This window comes from Mytilus edulis, chromosome 10, assembly GCF_963676685.1.
Source record: "Mytilus edulis chromosome 10, xbMytEdul2.2, whole genome shotgun sequence".
NCBI lineage: Eukaryota > Metazoa > Mollusca > Bivalvia > Mytilida > Mytilidae > Mytilus > Mytilus edulis.
This window is the reverse complement of record NC_092353.1, coordinates 45,064,026-45,079,025: the sequence shown is the minus strand read 5'-3', so window position 1 is coordinate 45,079,025 and position 15,000 is coordinate 45,064,026. Positions and strand designations below refer to the sequence as shown.

The 15,000-nt window shown below is 33.8% G+C and overlaps 20 non-coding genes across 20 annotated transcripts; all 20 read left to right on the top strand.

The window, feature by feature from the left end:
* The first annotated feature begins 443 nt into the window (after positions 1–443).
* LOC139493586 (U6 spliceosomal RNA) lies at positions 444–550 on the top strand. Its single transcript, XR_011657062.1, has one exon. It is a non-coding gene; the product is annotated as a U6 spliceosomal RNA (small nuclear RNA).
* Positions 551–1,177: 627 nt separating this feature from the next.
* On the top strand, positions 1,178–1,284 carry LOC139493585 (U6 spliceosomal RNA). The gene has a single exon (XR_011657061.1). It is a non-coding gene; the product is annotated as a U6 spliceosomal RNA (small nuclear RNA).
* Positions 1,285–1,910: 626 nt separating this feature from the next.
* On the top strand, positions 1,911–2,017 carry LOC139493584 (U6 spliceosomal RNA). The gene has a single exon (XR_011657060.1). It is a non-coding gene; the product is annotated as a U6 spliceosomal RNA (small nuclear RNA).
* A 626-nt stretch (positions 2,018–2,643) lies between these two features.
* On the top strand, positions 2,644–2,750 carry LOC139493583 (U6 spliceosomal RNA). The gene has a single exon (XR_011657059.1). It is a non-coding gene; the product is annotated as a U6 spliceosomal RNA (small nuclear RNA).
* A 627-nt stretch (positions 2,751–3,377) lies between these two features.
* On the top strand, positions 3,378–3,484 carry LOC139493582 (U6 spliceosomal RNA). Its single transcript, XR_011657058.1, has one exon. It is a non-coding gene; the product is annotated as a U6 spliceosomal RNA (small nuclear RNA).
* Positions 3,485–4,110: 626 nt separating this feature from the next.
* On the top strand, positions 4,111–4,217 carry LOC139493581 (U6 spliceosomal RNA). Its single transcript, XR_011657057.1, has one exon. It is a non-coding gene; the product is annotated as a U6 spliceosomal RNA (small nuclear RNA).
* Positions 4,218–4,843: 626 nt separating this feature from the next.
* LOC139493578 (U6 spliceosomal RNA) lies at positions 4,844–4,950 on the top strand. The gene has a single exon (XR_011657055.1). It is a non-coding gene; the product is annotated as a U6 spliceosomal RNA (small nuclear RNA).
* A 627-nt stretch (positions 4,951–5,577) lies between these two features.
* LOC139493577 (U6 spliceosomal RNA) lies at positions 5,578–5,684 on the top strand. The gene has a single exon (XR_011657054.1). It is a non-coding gene; the product is annotated as a U6 spliceosomal RNA (small nuclear RNA).
* Positions 5,685–6,310: 626 nt separating this feature from the next.
* LOC139493576 (U6 spliceosomal RNA) lies at positions 6,311–6,417 on the top strand. The gene has a single exon (XR_011657053.1). It is a non-coding gene; the product is annotated as a U6 spliceosomal RNA (small nuclear RNA).
* Positions 6,418–7,043: 626 nt separating this feature from the next.
* Positions 7,044–7,150, top strand: LOC139493575 (U6 spliceosomal RNA). Its single transcript, XR_011657052.1, has one exon. It is a non-coding gene; the product is annotated as a U6 spliceosomal RNA (small nuclear RNA).
* A 627-nt stretch (positions 7,151–7,777) lies between these two features.
* LOC139493574 (U6 spliceosomal RNA) lies at positions 7,778–7,884 on the top strand. The gene has a single exon (XR_011657051.1). It is a non-coding gene; the product is annotated as a U6 spliceosomal RNA (small nuclear RNA).
* A 626-nt stretch (positions 7,885–8,510) lies between these two features.
* LOC139493573 (U6 spliceosomal RNA) lies at positions 8,511–8,617 on the top strand. Its single transcript, XR_011657050.1, has one exon. It is a non-coding gene; the product is annotated as a U6 spliceosomal RNA (small nuclear RNA).
* A 626-nt stretch (positions 8,618–9,243) lies between these two features.
* Positions 9,244–9,350, top strand: LOC139493572 (U6 spliceosomal RNA). Its single transcript, XR_011657049.1, has one exon. It is a non-coding gene; the product is annotated as a U6 spliceosomal RNA (small nuclear RNA).
* Positions 9,351–9,976: 626 nt separating this feature from the next.
* LOC139493571 (U6 spliceosomal RNA) lies at positions 9,977–10,083 on the top strand. Its single transcript, XR_011657048.1, has one exon. It is a non-coding gene; the product is annotated as a U6 spliceosomal RNA (small nuclear RNA).
* Positions 10,084–10,709: 626 nt separating this feature from the next.
* Positions 10,710–10,816, top strand: LOC139493570 (U6 spliceosomal RNA). Its single transcript, XR_011657047.1, has one exon. It is a non-coding gene; the product is annotated as a U6 spliceosomal RNA (small nuclear RNA).
* Positions 10,817–11,442: 626 nt separating this feature from the next.
* LOC139493569 (U6 spliceosomal RNA) lies at positions 11,443–11,549 on the top strand. The gene has a single exon (XR_011657046.1). It is a non-coding gene; the product is annotated as a U6 spliceosomal RNA (small nuclear RNA).
* Positions 11,550–12,176: 627 nt separating this feature from the next.
* On the top strand, positions 12,177–12,283 carry LOC139493567 (U6 spliceosomal RNA). Its single transcript, XR_011657044.1, has one exon. It is a non-coding gene; the product is annotated as a U6 spliceosomal RNA (small nuclear RNA).
* Positions 12,284–12,910: 627 nt separating this feature from the next.
* Positions 12,911–13,017, top strand: LOC139493566 (U6 spliceosomal RNA). Its single transcript, XR_011657043.1, has one exon. It is a non-coding gene; the product is annotated as a U6 spliceosomal RNA (small nuclear RNA).
* Positions 13,018–13,644: 627 nt separating this feature from the next.
* LOC139493565 (U6 spliceosomal RNA) lies at positions 13,645–13,751 on the top strand. The gene has a single exon (XR_011657042.1). It is a non-coding gene; the product is annotated as a U6 spliceosomal RNA (small nuclear RNA).
* Positions 13,752–14,377: 626 nt separating this feature from the next.
* On the top strand, positions 14,378–14,484 carry LOC139493564 (U6 spliceosomal RNA). Its single transcript, XR_011657041.1, has one exon. It is a non-coding gene; the product is annotated as a U6 spliceosomal RNA (small nuclear RNA).
* The last annotated feature ends 516 nt before the right edge of the window (positions 14,485–15,000 follow it).

Here is a 15,000-nt window from a genome sequence, read left to right as displayed (position 1 = left end):
GTTACTTAACTATATTGTAGAGGTTTCATTACGATTTTCATTCTTGATTGATCCAAATGATCTTGAAACTCTTATAATGGAGTTCCGTGCATGCATATAGGTACGTTGGTAATGGCTATTTTACAACTCGACATTTAGGCTATCTACGATTAACCGCTAACTATATTTACATTATACGACCACTATACGTACTAGAAACGTTTGTACCTTTTTAGTGTTTAAAACGATTTTCATCCAAAGTTATAAAATTTCACATTAAACCGGTATACCAAAATGCGTTCTTTTGTAAGTTAGTTGTCCCTAACTACTTATTTTTCCTTTCCGATTGCGTTTTCTTTTAAATTTTGCAAAAGTTTAACGGCAGTATGCAAATATCTCAAATCCTGAATTTGTATCTATTGTGAAATTACGAGTATATATAGGTGTCAGTCGCATTTGTTGTTGTACTCGCTTCGGCAGTACATATACTAAAATTGGAACGATACAGAGAAGATTAGCATGGCCCCTGCGCAAGGATGACACGCAAATTCGTGAAGCGTTCCATATTTTTCTTTGATCAAATATTTGTAATATATACAAAGCACAGTAACATGTTTATTTTTTATATAAGTCATCAACATTCTAATCTGCATGCGAATTAATACTATCGGACATGTTCAACCGTTGTGCTATCTATTCGTCCTGGGGAGAAAAAAAAACATCGTCTCGGGTTTGTCTACTAGTATACAGTTCTAGTTACTTAACTATATTGTAGAGGTTTCATTACGATTTTCATTCTTGATTGATCCAAATGATCTTGAAACTCTTATAATGGAGTTCCGTGCATGCATATAGGTACGTTGGTAATGGCTATTTTACAACTCGACATTTAGGCTATCTACGATTAACCGCTAACTATATTTACATTATACGACCACTATACGTACTAGAAACGTTTGTACCTTTTTAGTGTTTAAAACGATTTTCATCCAAAGTTATAAAATTTCACATTAAACCGGTATACCAAAATGCGTTCTTTTGTAAGTTAGTTGTCCCTAACTACTTATTTTTCCTTTCCGATTGCGTTTTCTTTTAAATTTTGCAAAAGTTTAACGGCAGTATGCAAATATCTCAAATCCTGAATTTGTATCTATTGTGAAATTACGAGTATATATAGGTGTCAGTCGCATTTGTTGTTGTACTCGCTTCGGCAGTACATATACTAAAATTGGAACGATACAGAGAAGATTAGCATGGCCCCTGCGCAAGGATGACACGCAAATTCGTGAAGCGTTCCATATTTTTCTTTGATCAAATATTTGTAATATATACAAAGCACAGTAACATGTTTATTTTTTATATAAGTCATCAACATTCTAATCTGCATGCGAATTAATACTATCGGACATGTTCAACCGTTGTGCTATCTATTCGTCCTGGGGAGAAAAAAAACATCGTCTCGGGTTTGTCTACTAGTATACAGTTCTAGTTACTTAACTATATTGTAGAGGTTTCATTACGATTTTCATTCTTGATTGATCCAAATGATCTTGAAACTCTTATAATGGAGTTCCGTGCATGCATATAGGTACGTTGGTAATGGCTATTTTACAACTCGACATTTAGGCTATCTACGATTAACCGCTAACTATATTTACATTATACGACCACTATACGTACTAGAAACGTTTGTACCTTTTTAGTGTTTAAAACGATTTTCATCCAAAGTTATAAAATTTCACATTAAACCGGTATACCAAAATGCGTTCTTTTGTAAGTTAGTTGTCCCTAACTACTTATTTTTCCTTTCCGATTGCGTTTTCTTTTAAATTTTGCAAAAGTTTAACGGCAGTATGCAAATATCTCAAATCCTGAATTTGTATCTATTGTGAAATTACGAGTATATATAGGTGTCAGTCGCATTTGTTGTTGTACTCGCTTCGGCAGTACATATACTAAAATTGGAACGATACAGAGAAGATTAGCATGGCCCCTGCGCAAGGATGACACGCAAATTCGTGAAGCGTTCCATATTTTTCTTTGATCAAATATTTGTAATATATACAAAGCACAGTAACATGTTTATTTTTTATATAAGTCATCAACATTCTAATCTGCATGCGAATTAATACTATCGGACATGTTCAACCGTTGTGCTATCTATTCGTCCTGGGGAGAAAAAAAACATCGTCTCGGGTTTGTCTACTAGTATACAGTTCTAGTTACTTAACTATATTGTAGAGGTTTCATTACGATTTTCATTCTTGATTGATCCAAATGATCTTGAAACTCTTATAATGGAGTTCCGTGCATGCATATAGGTACGTTGGTAATGGCTATTTTACAACTCGACATTTAGGCTATCTACGATTAACCGCTAACTATATTTACATTATACGACCACTATACGTACTAGAAACGTTTGTACCTTTTTAGTGTTTAAAACGATTTTCATCCAAAGTTATAAAATTTCACATTAAACCGGTATACCAAAATGCGTTCTTTTGTAAGTTAGTTGTCCCTAACTACTTATTTTTCCTTTCCGATTGCGTTTTCTTTTAAATTTTGCAAAAGTTTAACGGCAGTATGCAAATATCTCAAATCCTGAATTTGTATCTATTGTGAAATTACGAGTATATATAGGTGTCAGTCGCATTTGTTGTTGTACTCGCTTCGGCAGTACATATACTAAAATTGGAACGATACAGAGAAGATTAGCATGGCCCCTGCGCAAGGATGACACGCAAATTCGTGAAGCGTTCCATATTTTTCTTTGATCAAATATTTGTAATATATACAAAGCACAGTAACATGTTTATTTTTTATATAAGTCATCAACATTCTAATCTGCATGCGAATTAATACTATCGGACATGTTCAACCGTTGTGCTATCTATTCGTCCTGGGGAGAAAAAAAAACATCGTCTCGGGTTTGTCTACTAGTATACAGTTCTAGTTACTTAACTATATTGTAGAGGTTTCATTACGATTTTCATTCTTGATTGATCCAAATGATCTTGAAACTCTTATAATGGAGTTCCGTGCATGCATATAGGTACGTTGGTAATGGCTATTTTACAACTCGACATTTAGGCTATCTACGATTAACCGCTAACTATATTTACATTATACGACCACTATACGTACTAGAAACGTTTGTACCTTTTTAGTGTTTAAAACGATTTTCATCCAAAGTTATAAAATTTCACATTAAACCGGTATACCAAAATGCGTTCTTTTGTAAGTTAGTTGTCCCTAACTACTTATTTTTCCTTTCCGATTGCGTTTTCTTTTAAATTTTGCAAAAGTTTAACGGCAGTATGCAAATATCTCAAATCCTGAATTTGTATCTATTGTGAAATTACGAGTATATATAGGTGTCAGTCGCATTTGTTGTTGTACTCGCTTCGGCAGTACATATACTAAAATTGGAACGATACAGAGAAGATTAGCATGGCCCCTGCGCAAGGATGACACGCAAATTCGTGAAGCGTTCCATATTTTTCTTTGATCAAATATTTGTAATATATACAAAGCACAGTAACATGTTTATTTTTTATATAAGTCATCAACATTCTAATCTGCATGCGAATTAATACTATCGGACATGTTCAACCGTTGTGCTATCTATTCGTCCTGGGGAGAAAAAAAACATCGTCTCGGGTTTGTCTACTAGTATACAGTTCTAGTTACTTAACTATATTGTAGAGGTTTCATTACGATTTTCATTCTTGATTGATCCAAATGATCTTGAAACTCTTATAATGGAGTTCCGTGCATGCATATAGGTACGTTGGTAATGGCTATTTTACAACTCGACATTTAGGCTATCTACGATTAACCGCTAACTATATTTACATTATACGACCACTATACGTACTAGAAACGTTTGTACCTTTTTAGTGTTTAAAACGATTTTCATCCAAAGTTATAAAATTTCACATTAAACCGGTATACCAAAATGCGTTCTTTTGTAAGTTAGTTGTCCCTAACTACTTATTTTTCCTTTCCGATTGCGTTTTCTTTTAAATTTTGCAAAAGTTTAACGGCAGTATGCAAATATCTCAAATCCTGAATTTGTATCTATTGTGAAATTACGAGTATATATAGGTGTCAGTCGCATTTGTTGTTGTACTCGCTTCGGCAGTACATATACTAAAATTGGAACGATACAGAGAAGATTAGCATGGCCCCTGCGCAAGGATGACACGCAAATTCGTGAAGCGTTCCATATTTTTCTTTGATCAAATATTTGTAATATATACAAAGCACAGTAACATGTTTATTTTTTATATAAGTCATCAACATTCTAATCTGCATGCGAATTAATACTATCGGACATGTTCAACCGTTGTGCTATCTATTCGTCCTGGGGAGAAAAAAAACATCGTCTCGGGTTTGTCTACTAGTATACAGTTCTAGTTACTTAACTATATTGTAGAGGTTTCATTACGATTTTCATTCTTGATTGATCCAAATGATCTTGAAACTCTTATAATGGAGTTCCGTGCATGCATATAGGTACGTTGGTAATGGCTATTTTACAACTCGACATTTAGGCTATCTACGATTAACCGCTAACTATATTTACATTATACGACCACTATACGTACTAGAAACGTTTGTACCTTTTTAGTGTTTAAAACGATTTTCATCCAAAGTTATAAAATTTCACATTAAACCGGTATACCAAAATGCGTTCTTTTGTAAGTTAGTTGTCCCTAACTACTTATTTTTCCTTTCCGATTGCGTTTTCTTTTAAATTTTGCAAAAGTTTAACGGCAGTATGCAAATATCTCAAATCCTGAATTTGTATCTATTGTGAAATTACGAGTATATATAGGTGTCAGTCGCATTTGTTGTTGTACTCGCTTCGGCAGTACATATACTAAAATTGGAACGATACAGAGAAGATTAGCATGGCCCCTGCGCAAGGATGACACGCAAATTCGTGAAGCGTTCCATATTTTTCTTTGATCAAATATTTGTAATATATACAAAGCACAGTAACATGTTTATTTTTTATATAAGTCATCAACATTCTAATCTGCATGCGAATTAATACTATCGGACATGTTCAACCGTTGTGCTATCTATTCGTCCTGGGGAGAAAAAAAAACATCGTCTCGGGTTTGTCTACTAGTATACAGTTCTAGTTACTTAACTATATTGTAGAGGTTTCATTACGATTTTCATTCTTGATTGATCCAAATGATCTTGAAACTCTTATAATGGAGTTCCGTGCATGCATATAGGTACGTTGGTAATGGCTATTTTACAACTCGACATTTAGGCTATCTACGATTAACCGCTAACTATATTTACATTATACGACCACTATACGTACTAGAAACGTTTGTACCTTTTTAGTGTTTAAAACGATTTTCATCCAAAGTTATAAAATTTCACATTAAACCGGTATACCAAAATGCGTTCTTTTGTAAGTTAGTTGTCCCTAACTACTTATTTTTCCTTTCCGATTGCGTTTTCTTTTAAATTTTGCAAAAGTTTAACGGCAGTATGCAAATATCTCAAATCCTGAATTTGTATCTATTGTGAAATTACGAGTATATATAGGTGTCAGTCGCATTTGTTGTTGTACTCGCTTCGGCAGTACATATACTAAAATTGGAACGATACAGAGAAGATTAGCATGGCCCCTGCGCAAGGATGACACGCAAATTCGTGAAGCGTTCCATATTTTTCTTTGATCAAATATTTGTAATATATACAAAGCACAGTAACATGTTTATTTTTTATATAAGTCATCAACATTCTAATCTGCATGCGAATTAATACTATCGGACATGTTCAACCGTTGTGCTATCTATTCGTCCTGGGGAGAAAAAAAACATCGTCTCGGGTTTGTCTACTAGTATACAGTTCTAGTTACTTAACTATATTGTAGAGGTTTCATTACGATTTTCATTCTTGATTGATCCAAATGATCTTGAAACTCTTATAATGGAGTTCCGTGCATGCATATAGGTACGTTGGTAATGGCTATTTTACAACTCGACATTTAGGCTATCTACGATTAACCGCTAACTATATTTACATTATACGACCACTATACGTACTAGAAACGTTTGTACCTTTTTAGTGTTTAAAACGATTTTCATCCAAAGTTATAAAATTTCACATTAAACCGGTATACCAAAATGCGTTCTTTTGTAAGTTAGTTGTCCCTAACTACTTATTTTTCCTTTCCGATTGCGTTTTCTTTTAAATTTTGCAAAAGTTTAACGGCAGTATGCAAATATCTCAAATCCTGAATTTGTATCTATTGTGAAATTACGAGTATATATAGGTGTCAGTCGCATTTGTTGTTGTACTCGCTTCGGCAGTACATATACTAAAATTGGAACGATACAGAGAAGATTAGCATGGCCCCTGCGCAAGGATGACACGCAAATTCGTGAAGCGTTCCATATTTTTCTTTGATCAAATATTTGTAATATATACAAAGCACAGTAACATGTTTATTTTTTATATAAGTCATCAACATTCTAATCTGCATGCGAATTAATACTATCGGACATGTTCAACCGTTGTGCTATCTATTCGTCCTGGGGAGAAAAAAAACATCGTCTCGGGTTTGTCTACTAGTATACAGTTCTAGTTACTTAACTATATTGTAGAGGTTTCATTACGATTTTCATTCTTGATTGATCCAAATGATCTTGAAACTCTTATAATGGAGTTCCGTGCATGCATATAGGTACGTTGGTAATGGCTATTTTACAACTCGACATTTAGGCTATCTACGATTAACCGCTAACTATATTTACATTATACGACCACTATACGTACTAGAAACGTTTGTACCTTTTTAGTGTTTAAAACGATTTTCATCCAAAGTTATAAAATTTCACATTAAACCGGTATACCAAAATGCGTTCTTTTGTAAGTTAGTTGTCCCTAACTACTTATTTTTCCTTTCCGATTGCGTTTTCTTTTAAATTTTGCAAAAGTTTAACGGCAGTATGCAAATATCTCAAATCCTGAATTTGTATCTATTGTGAAATTACGAGTATATATAGGTGTCAGTCGCATTTGTTGTTGTACTCGCTTCGGCAGTACATATACTAAAATTGGAACGATACAGAGAAGATTAGCATGGCCCCTGCGCAAGGATGACACGCAAATTCGTGAAGCGTTCCATATTTTTCTTTGATCAAATATTTGTAATATATACAAAGCACAGTAACATGTTTATTTTTTATATAAGTCATCAACATTCTAATCTGCATGCGAATTAATACTATCGGACATGTTCAACCGTTGTGCTATCTATTCGTCCTGGGGAGAAAAAAAAACATCGTCTCGGGTTTGTCTACTAGTATACAGTTCTAGTTACTTAACTATATTGTAGAGGTTTCATTACGATTTTCATTCTTGATTGATCCAAATGATCTTGAAACTCTTATAATGGAGTTCCGTGCATGCATATAGGTACGTTGGTAATGGCTATTTTACAACTCGACATTTAGGCTATCTACGATTAACCGCTAACTATATTTACATTATACGACCACTATACGTACTAGAAACGTTTGTACCTTTTTAGTGTTTAAAACGATTTTCATCCAAAGTTATAAAATTTCACATTAAACCGGTATACCAAAATGCGTTCTTTTGTAAGTTAGTTGTCCCTAACTACTTATTTTTCCTTTCCGATTGCGTTTTCTTTTAAATTTTGCAAAAGTTTAACGGCAGTATGCAAATATCTCAAATCCTGAATTTGTATCTATTGTGAAATTACGAGTATATATAGGTGTCAGTCGCATTTGTTGTTGTACTCGCTTCGGCAGTACATATACTAAAATTGGAACGATACAGAGAAGATTAGCATGGCCCCTGCGCAAGGATGACACGCAAATTCGTGAAGCGTTCCATATTTTTCTTTGATCAAATATTTGTAATATATACAAAGCACAGTAACATGTTTATTTTTTATATAAGTCATCAACATTCTAATCTGCATGCGAATTAATACTATCGGACATGTTCAACCGTTGTGCTATCTATTCGTCCTGGGGAGAAAAAAAACATCGTCTCGGGTTTGTCTACTAGTATACAGTTCTAGTTACTTAACTATATTGTAGAGGTTTCATTACGATTTTCATTCTTGATTGATCCAAATGATCTTGAAACTCTTATAATGGAGTTCCGTGCATGCATATAGGTACGTTGGTAATGGCTATTTTACAACTCGACATTTAGGCTATCTACGATTAACCGCTAACTATATTTACATTATACGACCACTATACGTACTAGAAACGTTTGTACCTTTTTAGTGTTTAAAACGATTTTCATCCAAAGTTATAAAATTTCACATTAAACCGGTATACCAAAATGCGTTCTTTTGTAAGTTAGTTGTCCCTAACTACTTATTTTTCCTTTCCGATTGCGTTTTCTTTTAAATTTTGCAAAAGTTTAACGGCAGTATGCAAATATCTCAAATCCTGAATTTGTATCTATTGTGAAATTACGAGTATATATAGGTGTCAGTCGCATTTGTTGTTGTACTCGCTTCGGCAGTACATATACTAAAATTGGAACGATACAGAGAAGATTAGCATGGCCCCTGCGCAAGGATGACACGCAAATTCGTGAAGCGTTCCATATTTTTCTTTGATCAAATATTTGTAATATATACAAAGCACAGTAACATGTTTATTTTTTATATAAGTCATCAACATTCTAATCTGCATGCGAATTAATACTATCGGACATGTTCAACCGTTGTGCTATCTATTCGTCCTGGGGAGAAAAAAAACATCGTCTCGGGTTTGTCTACTAGTATACAGTTCTAGTTACTTAACTATATTGTAGAGGTTTCATTACGATTTTCATTCTTGATTGATCCAAATGATCTTGAAACTCTTATAATGGAGTTCCGTGCATGCATATAGGTACGTTGGTAATGGCTATTTTACAACTCGACATTTAGGCTATCTACGATTAACCGCTAACTATATTTACATTATACGACCACTATACGTACTAGAAACGTTTGTACCTTTTTAGTGTTTAAAACGATTTTCATCCAAAGTTATAAAATTTCACATTAAACCGGTATACCAAAATGCGTTCTTTTGTAAGTTAGTTGTCCCTAACTACTTATTTTTCCTTTCCGATTGCGTTTTCTTTTAAATTTTGCAAAAGTTTAACGGCAGTATGCAAATATCTCAAATCCTGAATTTGTATCTATTGTGAAATTACGAGTATATATAGGTGTCAGTCGCATTTGTTGTTGTACTCGCTTCGGCAGTACATATACTAAAATTGGAACGATACAGAGAAGATTAGCATGGCCCCTGCGCAAGGATGACACGCAAATTCGTGAAGCGTTCCATATTTTTCTTTGATCAAATATTTGTAATATATACAAAGCACAGTAACATGTTTATTTTTTATATAAGTCATCAACATTCTAATCTGCATGCGAATTAATACTATCGGACATGTTCAACCGTTGTGCTATCTATTCGTCCTGGGGAGAAAAAAAACATCGTCTCGGGTTTGTCTACTAGTATACCGTTCTAGTTACTCAACTATATTGTAGAGGTTTCATTACGATTTTCATTCTTGATTGATCCAAATGATCTTGAAACTCTTATAATGGAGTTCCGTGCATGCATATAGGTACGTTGGTAATGGCTATTTTACAACTCGACATTTAGGCTATCTACGATTAACCGCTAACTATATTTACATTATACGACCACTATACGTACTAGAAACGTTTGTACCTTTTTAGTGTTTAAAACGATTTTCATCCAAAGTTATAAAATTTCACATTAAACCGGTATACCAAAATGCGTTCTTTTGTAAGTTAGTTGTCCCTAACTACTTATTTTTCCTTTCCGATTGCGTTTTCTTTTAAATTTTGCAAAAGTTTAACGGCAGTATGCAAATATCTCAAATCCTGAATTTGTATCTATTGTGAAATTACGAGTATATATAGGTGTCAGTCGCATTTGTTGTTGTACTCGCTTCGGCAGTACATATACTAAAATTGGAACGATACAGAGAAGATTAGCATGGCCCCTGCGCAAGGATGACACGCAAATTCGTGAAGCGTTCCATATTTTTCTTTGATCAAATATTTGTAATATATACAAAGCACAGTAACATGTTTATTTTTTATATAAGTCATCAACATTCTAATCTGCATGCGAATTAATACTATCGGACATGTTCAACCGTTGTGCTATCTATTCGTCCTGGGGAGAAAAAAAACATCGTCTCGGGTTTGTCTACTAGTATACAGTTCTAGTTACTTAACTATATTGTAGAGGTTTCATTACGATTTTCATTCTTGATTGATCCAAATGATCTTGAAACTCTTATAATGGAGTTCCGTGCATGCATATAGGTACGTTGGTAATGGCTATTTTACAACTCGACATTTAGGCTATCTACGATTAACCGCTAACTATATTTACATTATACGACCACTATACGTACTAGAAACGTTTGTACCTTTTTAGTGTTTAAAACGATTTTCATCCAAAGTTATAAAATTTCACATTAAACCGGTATACCAAAATGCGTTCTTTTGTAAGTTAGTTGTCCCTAACTACTTATTTTTCCTTTCCGATTGCGTTTTCTTTTAAATTTTGCAAAAGTTTAACGGCAGTATGCAAATATCTCAAATCCTGAATTTGTATCTATTGTGAAATTACGAGTATATATAGGTGTCAGTCGCATTTGTTGTTGTACTCGCTTCGGCAGTACATATACTAAAATTGGAACGATACAGAGAAGATTAGCATGGCCCCTGCGCAAGGATGACACGCAAATTCGTGAAGCGTTCCATATTTTTCTTTGATCAAATATTTGTAATATATACAAAGCACAGTAACATGTTTATTTTTTATATAAGTCATCAACATTCTAATCTGCATGCGAATTAATACTATCGGACATGTTCAACCGTTGTGCTATCTATTCGTCCTGGGGAGAAAAAAAACATCGTCTCGGGTTTGTCTACTAGTATACCGTTCTAGTTACTCAACTATATTGTAGAGGTTTCATTACGATTTTCATTCTTGATTGATCCAAATGATCTTGAAACTCTTATAATGGAGTTCCGTGCATGCATATAGGTACGTTGGTAATGGCTATTTTACAACTCGACATTTAGGCTATCTACGATTAACCGCTAACTATATTTACATTATACGACCACTATACGTACTAGAAACGTTTGTACCTTTTTAGTGTTTAAAACGATTTTCATCCAAAGTTATAAAATTTCACATTAAACCGGTATACCAAAATGCGTTCTTTTGTAAGTTAGTTGTCCCTAACTACTTATTTTTCCTTTCCGATTGCGTTTTCTTTTAAATTTTGCAAAAGTTTAACGGCAGTATGCAAATATCTCAAATCCTGAATTTGTATCTATTGTGAAATTACGAGTATATATAGGTGTCAGTCGCATTTGTTGTTGTACTCGCTTCGGCAGTACATATACTAAAATTGGAACGATACAGAGAAGATTAGCATGGCCCCTGCGCAAGGATGACACGCAAATTCGTGAAGCGTTCCATATTTTTCTTTGATCAAATATTTGTAATATATACAAAGCACAGTAACATGTTTATTTTTTATATAAGTCATCAACATTCTAATCTGCATGCGAATTAATACTATCGGACATGTTCAACCGTTGTGCTATCTATTCGTCCTGGGGAGAAAAAAAAACATCGTCTCGGGTTTGTCTACTAGTATACAGTTCTAGTTACTTAACTATATTGTAGAGGTTTCATTACGATTTTCATTCTTGATTGATCCAAATGATCTTGAAACTCTTATAATGGAGTTCCGTGCATGCATATAGGTACGTTGGTAATGGCTATTTTACAACTCGACATTTAGGCTATCTACGATTAACCGCTAACTATATTTACATTATACGACCACTATACGTACTAGAAACGTTTGTACCTTTTTAGTGTTTAAAACGATTTTCATCCAAAGTTATAAAATTTCACATTAAACCGGTATACCAAAATGCGTTCTTTTGTAAGTTAGTTGTCCCTAACTACTTATTTTTCCTTTCCGATTGCGTTTTCTTTTAAATTTTGCAAAAGTTTAACGGCAGTATGCAAATATCTCAAATCCTGAATTTGTATCTATTGTGAAATTACGAGTATATATAGGTGTCAGTCGCATTTGTTGTTGTACTCGCTTCGGCAGTACATATACTAAAATTGGAACGATACAGAGAAGATTAGCATGGCCCCTGCGCAAGGATGACACGCAAATTCGTGAAGCGTTCCATATTTTTCTTTGATCAAATATTTGTAATATATACAAAGCACAGTAACATGTTTATTTTTTATATAAGTCATCAACATTCTAATCTGCATGCGAATTAATACTATCGGACATGTTCAACCGTTGTGCTATCTATTCGTCCTGGGGAGAAAAAAAAACATCGTCTCGGGTTTGTCTACTAGTATACAGTTCTAGTTACTTAACTATATTGTAGAGGTTTCATTACGATTTTCATTCTTGATTGATCCAAATGATCTTGAAACTCTTATAATGGAGTTCCGTGCATGCATATAGGTACGTTGGTAATGGCTATTTTACAACTCGACATTTAGGCTATCTACGATTAACCGCTAACTATATTTACATTATACGACCACTATACGTACTAGAAACGTTTGTACCTTTTTAGTGTTTAAAACGATTTTCATCCAAAGTTATAAAATTTCACATTAAACCGGTATACCAAAATGCGTTCTTTTGTAAGTTAGTTGTCCCTAACTACTTATTTTTCCTTTCCGATTGCGTTTTCTTTTAAATTTTGCAAAAGTTTAACGGCAGTATGCAAATATCTCAAATCCTGAATTTGTATCTATTGTGAAATTACGAGTATATATAGGTGTCAGTCGCATTTGTTGTTGTACTCGCTTCGGCAGTACATATACTAAAATTGGAACGATACAGAGAAGATTAGCATGGCCCCTGCGCAAGGATGACACGCAAATTCGTGAAGCGTTCCATATTTTTCTTTGATCAAATATTTGTAATATATACAAAGCACAGTAACATGTTTATTTTTTATATAAGTCATCAACATTCTAATCTGCATGCGAATTAATACTATCGGACATGTTCAACCGTTGTGCTATCTATTCGTCCTGGGGAGAAAAAAAAACATCGTCTCGGGTTTGTCTACTAGTATACAGTTCTAGTTACTTAACTATATTGTAGAGGTTTCATTACGATTTTCATTCTTGATTGATCCAAATGATCTTGAAACTCTTATAATGGAGTTCCGTGCATGCATATAGGTACGTTGGTAATGGCTATTTTACAACTCGACATTTAGGCTATCTACGATTAACCGCTAACTATATTTACATTATACGACCACTATACGTACTAGAAACGTTTGTACCTTTTTAGTGTTTAAAACGATTTTCATCCAAAGTTATAAAATTTCACATTAAACCGGTATACCAAAATGCGTTCTTTTGTAAGTTAGTTGTCCCTAACTACTTATTTTTCCTTTCCGATTGCGTTTTCTTTTAAATTTTGCAAAAGTTTAACGGCAGTATGCAAATATCTCAAATCCTGAATTTGTATCTATTGTGAAATTACGAGTATATATAGGTGTCAGTCGCATTTGTTGTTGTACTCGCTTCGGCAGTACATATACTAAAATTGGAACGATACAGAGAAGATTAGCATGGCCCCTGCGCAAGGATGACACGCAAATTCGTGAAGCGTTCCATATTTTTCTTTGATCAAATATTTGTAATATATACAAAGCACAGTAACATGTTTATTTTTTATATAAGTCATCAACATTCTAATCTGCATGCGAATTAATACTATCGGACATGTTCAACCGTTGTGCTATCTATTCGTCCTGGGGAGAAAAAAAACATCGTCTCGGGTTTGTCTACTAGTATACAGTTCTAGTTACTTAACTATATTGTAGAGGTTTCATTACGATTTTCATTCTTGATTGATCCAAATGATCTTGAAACTCTTATAATGGAGTTCCGTGCATGCATATAGGTACGTTGGTAATGGCTATTTTACAACTCGACATTTAGGCTATCTACGATTAACCGCTAACTATATTTACATTATACGACCACTATACGTACTAGAAACGTTTGTACCTTTTTAGTGTTTAAAACGATTTTCATCCAAAGTTATAAAATTTCACATTAAACCGGTATACCAAAATGCGTTCTTTTGTAAGTTAGTTGTCCCTAACTACTTATTTTTCCTTTCCGATTGCGTTTTCTTTTAAATTTTGCAAAAGTTTAACGGCAGTATGCAAATATCTCAAATCCTGAATTTGTATCTATTGTGAAATTACGAGTATATATAGGTGTCAGTCGCATTTGTTGTTGTACTCGCTTCGGCAGTACATATACTAAAATTGGAACGATACAGAGAAGATTAGCATGGCCCCTGCGCAAGGATGACACGCAAATTCGTGAAGCGTTCCATATTTTTCTTTGATCAAATATTTGTAATATATACAAAGCACAGTAACATGTTTATTTTTTATATAAGTCATCAACATTCTAATCTGCATGCGAATTAATACTATCGGACATGTTCAACCGTTGTGCTATCTATTCGTCCTGGGGAGAAAAAAAAACATCGTCTCGGGTTTGTCTACTAGTATACAGTTCTAGTTACTTAACTATATTGTAGAGGTTTCATTACGATTTTCATTCTTGATTGATCCAAATGATCTTGAAACTCTTATAATGGAGTTCCGTGCATGCATATAGGTACGTTGGTAATGGCTATTTTACAACTCGACATTTAGGCTATCTACGATTAACCGCTAACTATATTTACATTATACGACCACTATACGTACTAGAAACGTTTGTACCTTTTTAGTGTTTAAAACGATTTTCATCCAAAGTTATAAAATTTCACATTAAACCGGTATACCAAAATGCGTTCTTTTGTAAGTTAGTTGTCCCTAACTACTTATTTTTCCTTTCCGATTGCGTT